The sequence below is a fragment of the Gracilinanus agilis genome, chromosome 2 (genome assembly GCF_016433145.1).
Source record: "Gracilinanus agilis isolate LMUSP501 chromosome 2, AgileGrace, whole genome shotgun sequence".
Taxonomy (NCBI): Eukaryota; Metazoa; Chordata; class Mammalia; order Didelphimorphia; family Didelphidae; genus Gracilinanus; species Gracilinanus agilis.
Window position 1 is genome coordinate 149,899,922 of NC_058131.1, and position 8,279 is coordinate 149,908,200.

An 8,279-nucleotide genomic window follows, 5' to 3' on the forward strand; every position below is an offset into this window, starting at 1 on the left:
CAGATGTACAAATAAGAGAAGGGGACATGTGTAGGAGATGTCATGTAGGTAGAAGCAACAGGACTTGTCAGCTACTTAAATATAAGGGACAGGAGAGGGAAGAGTTAAGGATGACTTCAGAGTTGTAAGCCTGGGCAATTAGAAGCATAATAGAGGCAGTGGGTGACCCAGTGGCTAAAGCTCTGGGTCTGGAGTCAGGAAGACCTGAGTTCAAATCTAGCCTCAAACGATTACTAGCTGTGTGACTCTTGGCAAGTTACTTAATTCCTATTTGCTTCAGGTTCTTTGACTGTAAAATAGGAATAATAATAGTACCTACCTATCAGGGTTGATGTGAGGTTCAAATGGGATCATTTCAAAAGTGCTTAGCACAGTGCCTAGCACAGAGTAGACATTACATACATGTTTACTCCATTTCCACCCAACAGAAAATCAGGAGGTCGGGTGTCTTTGAGGAGAATAGTGAGTTCCATTTTGAATATGTTGAGTTTAAGATGTCTTTGGGACGTCCACTTGGAAAGATCCTGTTTCAGAAAGAAACTTAGGGTCATTAAAAGCACTGTGCTGTTTCCCAAAGATGGTCCAGCAGGATATCTTCCTCCTATTCTATTCTGAGCCCCAGTACATTGTCCATTTGTACTCTGGGATGTCCCAAAAGTCTCAGTGAAGTTTTAAACTATTAAATCTGAAAGCTTTACATATGCTGATAGACTATACTCTCAATATGAGTCAATAGTATAATACAACAGCCAATAAAGTGAATGAGCCAATCATGTTTCTAAGAGAAACATAACTTCCAGGAATAAGGAGGTTCTGCTCTTCTCTGGTCAGATTACATCTGGAATATTGTGGCTAGCTCTGGGTGGCACATTTTAAGAAAAACTTTGATGAGCTGGAGAGAGTTCCCAAGAAGGATAGTCAGGATGGAGAAGGGCCTCCATTTATATCATATGAGGAAGAGTCGAAGGAACCGGGGATTTATTGCCATGGAGAAAAGAAGAGAGAGAAACAGCAGACCAACGACCTACCAACCAACAGACAGACCAACAGACCAACCAACAGACAGACAAAGAGAAAGAGAGAGAGAGTGGTTGGGGGGTGGAGGTGGGAATGGAGAAACAGTCTTCTAGTATTAGGCGCATTGAAGTGAAAGTTGCAAAGAAGCAGATTTGTGCTTAAGGTCAAGAAAAGCTCATTAACAATTCAGCCAGCCCTCAGTAGAATAGGCTACATTGGGAGGAGGTGAGTTCTCCACTATTGGACATCTCATACAAGAGGCTGGATGAATATTTAGGGATTTGTAGAGGGAATTCCTACAGAGCTTTGGATTAGACTAAATGGCCATTGAGGTCTCTTCCAATTCTGAGATTCTGCACATTCTTCTCAAGTATCTTGCATATTCACTCACAAAAAAGGGGATCAATAATGCCCTGAACTCAACTCAGACTTCCAGCTTCAGGATGGTAAGGTGGGACAGGAGACAAATTGGGAGTTCGAGATTGACACTTCACATATGATGGTAACCATAACAATGTGGCCAGTGATGCCCAGGGAACAGATCTCATGTCATTTTGTGCATATTTGGAAAGCAAGAAGATCATAACACATGGAAAATGACTGAGCCACAAATACCATGAGTTTATTTACTTAGCAACATAATGTGGTTTCTACAGACTTTCTCATACAAATTCTTATTGCTCACTCTTCTCTTTCTCTGTCGTACCAAGCACAAAACCGAAGTTTCCATATGAACAATTGAGATCTCTCTTTGATCCATCCAAGAGACAATTCATCCCTGAGGTTTGAAAAATCCTGAAGAGTCCAAAATTAGATAACTCTATTCAAAATTGGCCTTGATTTTGTAGGAAATACTTAAAGAAATATTTCCAGACAATTAGAGCTATTCCAAAATGGAATGGATTGCCTGGGAAGGTAGTGAGGTCCTGAACATCATTGAAGGTTGTCAAGTAAAAAACAAATGACCAGTACTTGGACATGTTGTAATAGGGCTACTTTTTCAGGAATGGGTTGAACTTGAAGGAAAGCTCTTTCTACTTATAAACCTGTCTTATTTCACCATCATACAAAACACATTTTTCTTTATTTTTTAGAATCCGATTTAATTTTTTTACATGCCAATAAAATTTTTAATAGTTACTTTCTGACATTTTGTAATCCATGTTTCCTCCTTCCTACCCCTTCTCTCTCCCCAAGATTGCAAGTAATATGATATATGTACTAATCATATAATACTCATTTCTAAGTTCATTGTGTTGTAAAAGAAGACACATAGCATTTACACTAGGGAAAAATTCATAGAGGACACAGTTTTCTTTAAATGTGTAAATCATTCAGGGAATTATACACATATCTCCTCCTTTCATACAAACTGCACAGAGATCAGGCTTTTATAAAACAATATAGAGCAGTGGTTCCCAAACTTTTTTGGCCTACTGCCCCCTTTCCAGAAAAAATATTACTTAGTGTCCCCTGGAAATTAATTTTTAAAAAATTTTAATAGCAATTAATTGGAAAGACATATGTATTAATGTTTCTACCTTTTTTGTAAAATATAGTAAAGAAAGGTGTAAATTAGAAACATTGAACTTTGAAATTATGAAACTATTTATTGACCTAAACTATTCACTGCCTCCAAATGCACCTGTGGCCATCACTGCTGCCCTGGATCACTGCAGCACCCACCAGGGGGTGGTGGCGCCCACTTTGGGAATCACTGCAATAGAGGATGGTCTGCTAGAGTCAGCTAAGTAGAACAAGTAGATAAAATGCTGGATCTGGTGTCAGGAAGACCTGAGTTTAAATTTAGCTTCAAACATTTATTAGCTGTGTAACCTTGGGCAAGTTACTTAACCTCTATTTGCCTCAGTTTTCTCAGCTGTAAAATGGGGATAATAACAGCACCTCCCTTGTAGGATTGTTGTGAAGATCAAATTCAATGCAATATACTGTCCTTTTAATTAAGCCCTTACTATGTGCCAGACACTGTATACAACACATAAAGGGAAACAGGGGTCTGGACATGAAGAGGTTCTTGGCATTAGGACATCTTATTCTGTGGCTGTCTTGAAACCATGCAGAGCAGCAGTTGCAAAGTGGAATGATCCAAGGGTCTAGTTTCTGCTTTCCATTAATGAGGGCATTGGGAGGAGTTTTGTACTACATCCTTCCTCCAGCCCTCTAATTAGACTGAGCCTTGGTAACACTCAAGCAGCATGGTGATGAGATTTGAAGTGATGGGCTTATTCCAGCTAGAGTAGTTAAAACCAGGTAGAGAAGCAGATGCAAAGTATTTAATGAGATAAGATAGTATTTATAAAAGTGCTTAGCACCCTACCAGGCACATAATAGGAGCTATATTAGTACTTCTTTTCTCCACACTTTTTGTGGATTGGTACCCCTTAAGGGGTAGGGGAAGATAAGAGGATTATATATCTTCTACCCACCCGGAAAATGGTCACTTTGCTTCCACCACCTATCTATAAGGTATGAAGGGGTCCTCATAGCCTGGGGAAATTCTTCTACTCTGACTTTACATCATTTTTAAGCATAAATCTCATGGGTGGGCTCAGAAGTATCAAGAACAGTGGATGTGCATAAATTCAAAGTGAATCTCAACCTGAACTAGATAAGAGAGTAAAGAATCTGGAGCCTGAAAGGAAAAAGCTAAAGATTTTTTTTTTTTTGCAAATTCCCTTCATTTCAATGACCCAGAGGTCCTTAAAGGCAGTTAAGTAGCATGATGAATAGAGTGCTGGATCTGGAATCAAGAGAGACATGGTTGCAAATCCAACCCAAGATATTTACTAGCTGTGTGACTTAAAATAAGTCACTTAACCTCTGCTTGCCTCAGTTTCCTGAATTGTAAAATGGGAATAATAATGGCATCTACCTCTCAGAGTTGTATCAGAGATAATATTTATACCAAAGTATTTAGCACACTACCTAGCACATAGTAGGAGCTTAATAAATGCTTGTTTCCTTAATCTTTCTTAGCTTGGCAATCATTTTATTCCTAAGCCATTGTTCTCCCTCTTTTGGTTTTAATTTCTTCTTAAGGTTTCCGTGTGTTTTCTCAGAGAGAATCCCATATTACTCAATAGAGGTGGACCCCAAAATCTCATTAAAATAGCATAGCCACACTCTGCCATAATGTCCTCAACCCCACTATCTTGATGTAAGACCAGTTGTCTGAAACCATTATAACTCAATCCTCTCTCCAGCTGTTCTCAGAAGGACACCTTGGATAGCGCACACACATCCACCCCATCAGCTCAGTGTTGTCTCTAGCAAGGTAGCTTCCACTCTCTCCAGCTGTGAGGTCTATGGAGCTGCTCTAGACTTTCTCCTCCTATTGTAAACTCAAAAAGTCTTCAGCTTTTTCTAGTTTTTTTCTTCAAAACCTTTTAAATCCTGGAAAATTCTACCTATCCTTTGTTCATTTCTGTTCCTATGAAACTATTTCCCAAAATGTTATTTCACCTATATTATGCCTTTTCTTTTGTGGAACCAATTAATTATGCAGGATCAAATGTGTCTTTACATTTTTTAATATCAATACAGGATGAAAGACAGGTTCAAATACCTCTCATTAAGTTTCCTAGTTAGTTTTGTGAAGTTTATGTGATATGTCATGGGCACAAAGAGGCTATAATATATGACTAGTGATGACTTTTGTGCAAGAAGTGAAATAAAAATGTCAACCAAGAAATATGGGATTGGAAAGAGAGGTGGACTAGCCATATGTAGAAAACAATGTATGATGGATGGATAGCCTAAGAGATATTTGAAGATCTAAAAGAAAGACTCCCATGTCTAAAGAATTTATGAAAGGATATTAGCTAAGAGTCATAGTATAAGAAGGTATATATGGAGGGGCAGCTAGGTGGCTCAGTGGATAGAGATCCAGGTCTAGAGATGAGTGGTCCTGGGTTCAAAACGACCTCAGATACTTTCCTAGCTGTGTGATCCTGGGTAAAGCACAATTTATACCATAATGTCAGTATAATAAAAATGAACACTATTGAGGACATTTATAAGCTGATCAAAGTTTGAAATGAGCAAAACCAGAACAATTTATACAGTGACAACACTATAAAGACAGACAACTTTGAAAGCTGTAAGGGCTATAATTAATACAATGATCATTCATGATTCCAGAAGACTGATGATGAAATATACTACCCATTATAGAGAGGTGATGGATTTATGACACAGAATGAAACATATTTATACACACACACACACAATACACAAACACACAGCTATTTATACAGTCACTAGGGAAATCTGTTTTGCTTGACTATGCATATTTATTATAAGAACTTTTTTAATAGAGCAGAGGGGTAGGAGTGAGAGAAAATAGATTTCTGTTTGTGTTTAAATATAGAGAGATGGGAGGGCAGTACAGATGTGAAATGTATGTTCTTTCAGATGAGGACATCTTATTTTTGGTTTTACTTAACTATTTCACCTTTTTTACAAAAGAACTTTCACATAGTGGAAGAAATCTGTTAACACGTGTAATATTAAAAACACATCAATAAAATTGAAAGTGTTGAAAAAGAGATACAATATAATATGCAGAGTACTTTGTAATCAGAAAGCACTGTAAAAAAATTAAGATATTACTATTATAGACTCACACTAGAAATAATGTTTTATGACAGATATAAACAGAGATTAAACAAAACATGCATAGAGCTGCTTTCCTGCATCTGGAGAAGTGTGCCTTAGCATAGGGTACATTGAGAAGATGGACTCTGGCTTCTTCTTGCTCAGTGATCAATGAAGGATTGCTTCGTCATCTCGAAAGGTAAAACTTCTTTAGCCTCACCTGTGACATTTATGGTCAATAGAAGTAACCAGGGATTCCAGAATCTCCATTGTACCCTAGAGCTAAGTCACATATGGCAAAAGAACAGAAAAGGCAGCTCTGGGCATGTCTGATTTAATTCCCAGTGTCCTAAGTATTAATACAAAACAATATTCACTCCTTCCCTCTGTAAAAAGGTTCTTTCTTCACCTAGAAGATTCCTACCCATTGTGTTTAGTGACATCCATAGAAGTGGGCAGATGGACAAAATTCTAGGAAAGATAACATCAATCCAGTATCAAGCATGTCCCCACTTGTCTCCAGTAGAATGTAAACTCCTTGAGAGTAGGGCCTGTTCTTCATTTTGCTTTCAAAACCCCAGTAATGAACTCAGCGATCCAAACAGCAAGCACTTAAGAAATGCATGTTGAGTTGAAATTTCATAAACACCTCAAATTCTCCCTACCCCCACAAAAATAGTGGGGAATGAGAGAATGCTTTTTAAAAAAAGAATTCCAGAGATGCAGCCTTGTTTACTATCTTATAAGTCTTCAATAAATATAAATTTTGTATCCCAGCTGTATCCTACACACAAATATTTCAAATTTATTGCCCTGGTTGTATTTTTTGGCAGGTATTTTTGTTACATAATAGTATAAACTAAACTTTTATCCTGGGCTCCCTGAACAAATTGGTGATTCAGTCCCCACCATGGCTGACAAACCAGCCATTCTCCATCTTCCATATGTCTGGGGAGCTCCAGCCAATTGAAACTTCCTTATGTAGCTAAACTCAGTTAGGTAAACCTTAAGTCAACAGTAATGCCTCTATTTCAGCCAAATGCCTGTAAAACAGTCATTTTAGAACATGTAAGTAAAGATCTTAGTCCCTGTGAATTTTTGATGGTCTCAGAGACTCAATGCCTGTCCTTGTGAAGCAGAGAAATATTCCTTTTTCCATTTCAGTCAGTGAAGAAGGTAGGAGTGAAATCCCTCATGGTAGGATCTCCCAAATGATTTCTCTCTTTTATCCATTATGCCATTACTTTTGGATTCCTCATTTTGTATACTAGAGGTAGTTCTAGGCTTTGTAGACTTCCTACAGTTAAGCATCTGGATTATAAATTTCCATCCTTTTTTTTGACACAGAGAATCCATTTTAAACCTTTGTCTGGTGGCCAATTTTCTGGATTGGATACAATGAAAAACAAAAGTCCATGGGGCAGCTAGGTGGCTCAGTGGATAGAGAGCCAGGTCTAGAGATGGGAGGTTCTGAGTTTAAAACTGTCCTCAGACACTTCCTAGCTGTGTGACCCTGGGCAAGTCACTTAACCCCTATTGCCTAGCCTCTACCACTCTTCTGCCTTGGAACCAATACACAGTATTGATTCTAAGACAGAAGGTAAGAGCTTAAAAAACTTTAAAAATAAAACAACAAAAGTCCATGTTCCAAAAAACAAGAATTAGAGCAGTTTCACTGGGATTTCCTTTCAAATGTAACTATGGATTTTACATTTTTAAAAAAGAGTATAGGGATAATATTTTATTTCAAGCCACAGTGTGGGGCAATAGAAAGAACACTGAATTTGGAGTTGTGACATCTAAATTCAAATTCTGCCTATGCCACCAACTACCTGTCTTTCTTGTCTTGTTTTCTCTCTTTCCACCTTCCAACCTACCCCAATCCATCTTCTATTTCAGTTCTTTTGAATTGGTAGTTGATAACTAACCAATTATTAGTTAAGTTTGTTTAAGTTAATAAGAAACGCTTAAAGATTCAAAAACCATCACAATCCAATGGAAAGAAACCCTAAGGGTGGAAGGAAAATAGTAACACTAATATTTTGTGGTTAAGGGTCTGCTTGGTATATTTCAAATCACCTCATGTGGGTAGCAGTCAATTCATCATGGTAGCCTTAATCATGAGCTGTTTGATAGATTCACTACATTTGAAATCAAAGAACTTGAGTTAAGAATTCCAGTTCCTTCAGAGGATACCCATACTCCATTTATCTGTTTAGCTTTAAATTTCTGCTTCCATTTTGTTACTTCCTTCTCATCATAGGAAAGTGATAAATTTGAGTCATCAGTGGTTGTTAATGTTAAAATTAATTCAGGCCCTTCTATAGCTGCTAGCTTTGCAGCAGTATCTGCCTGGTCATTTCCCTTAGAGACAGGGTCAGTGCCACCTGTATGGGCAGAGCAATGAACTACAGCTAGGGCTTTGGATAACTGGAGAGCAGAAAGAACTTCATTAATAATTTTTGCATTAGCTATAGATTTTCCAGCTGAGGTTAAAAATCCTCTCTGGAGCCATAACATACCCACTGCATGACATATTCCAAATGCATATCGAGAATCCATATAAATTGTTGCTCTTCTATCTTTGGCAATTATACATGCATGTTTTAGGGCTATGAGTTCTGCAGCTTGAGCATTTAGATTTG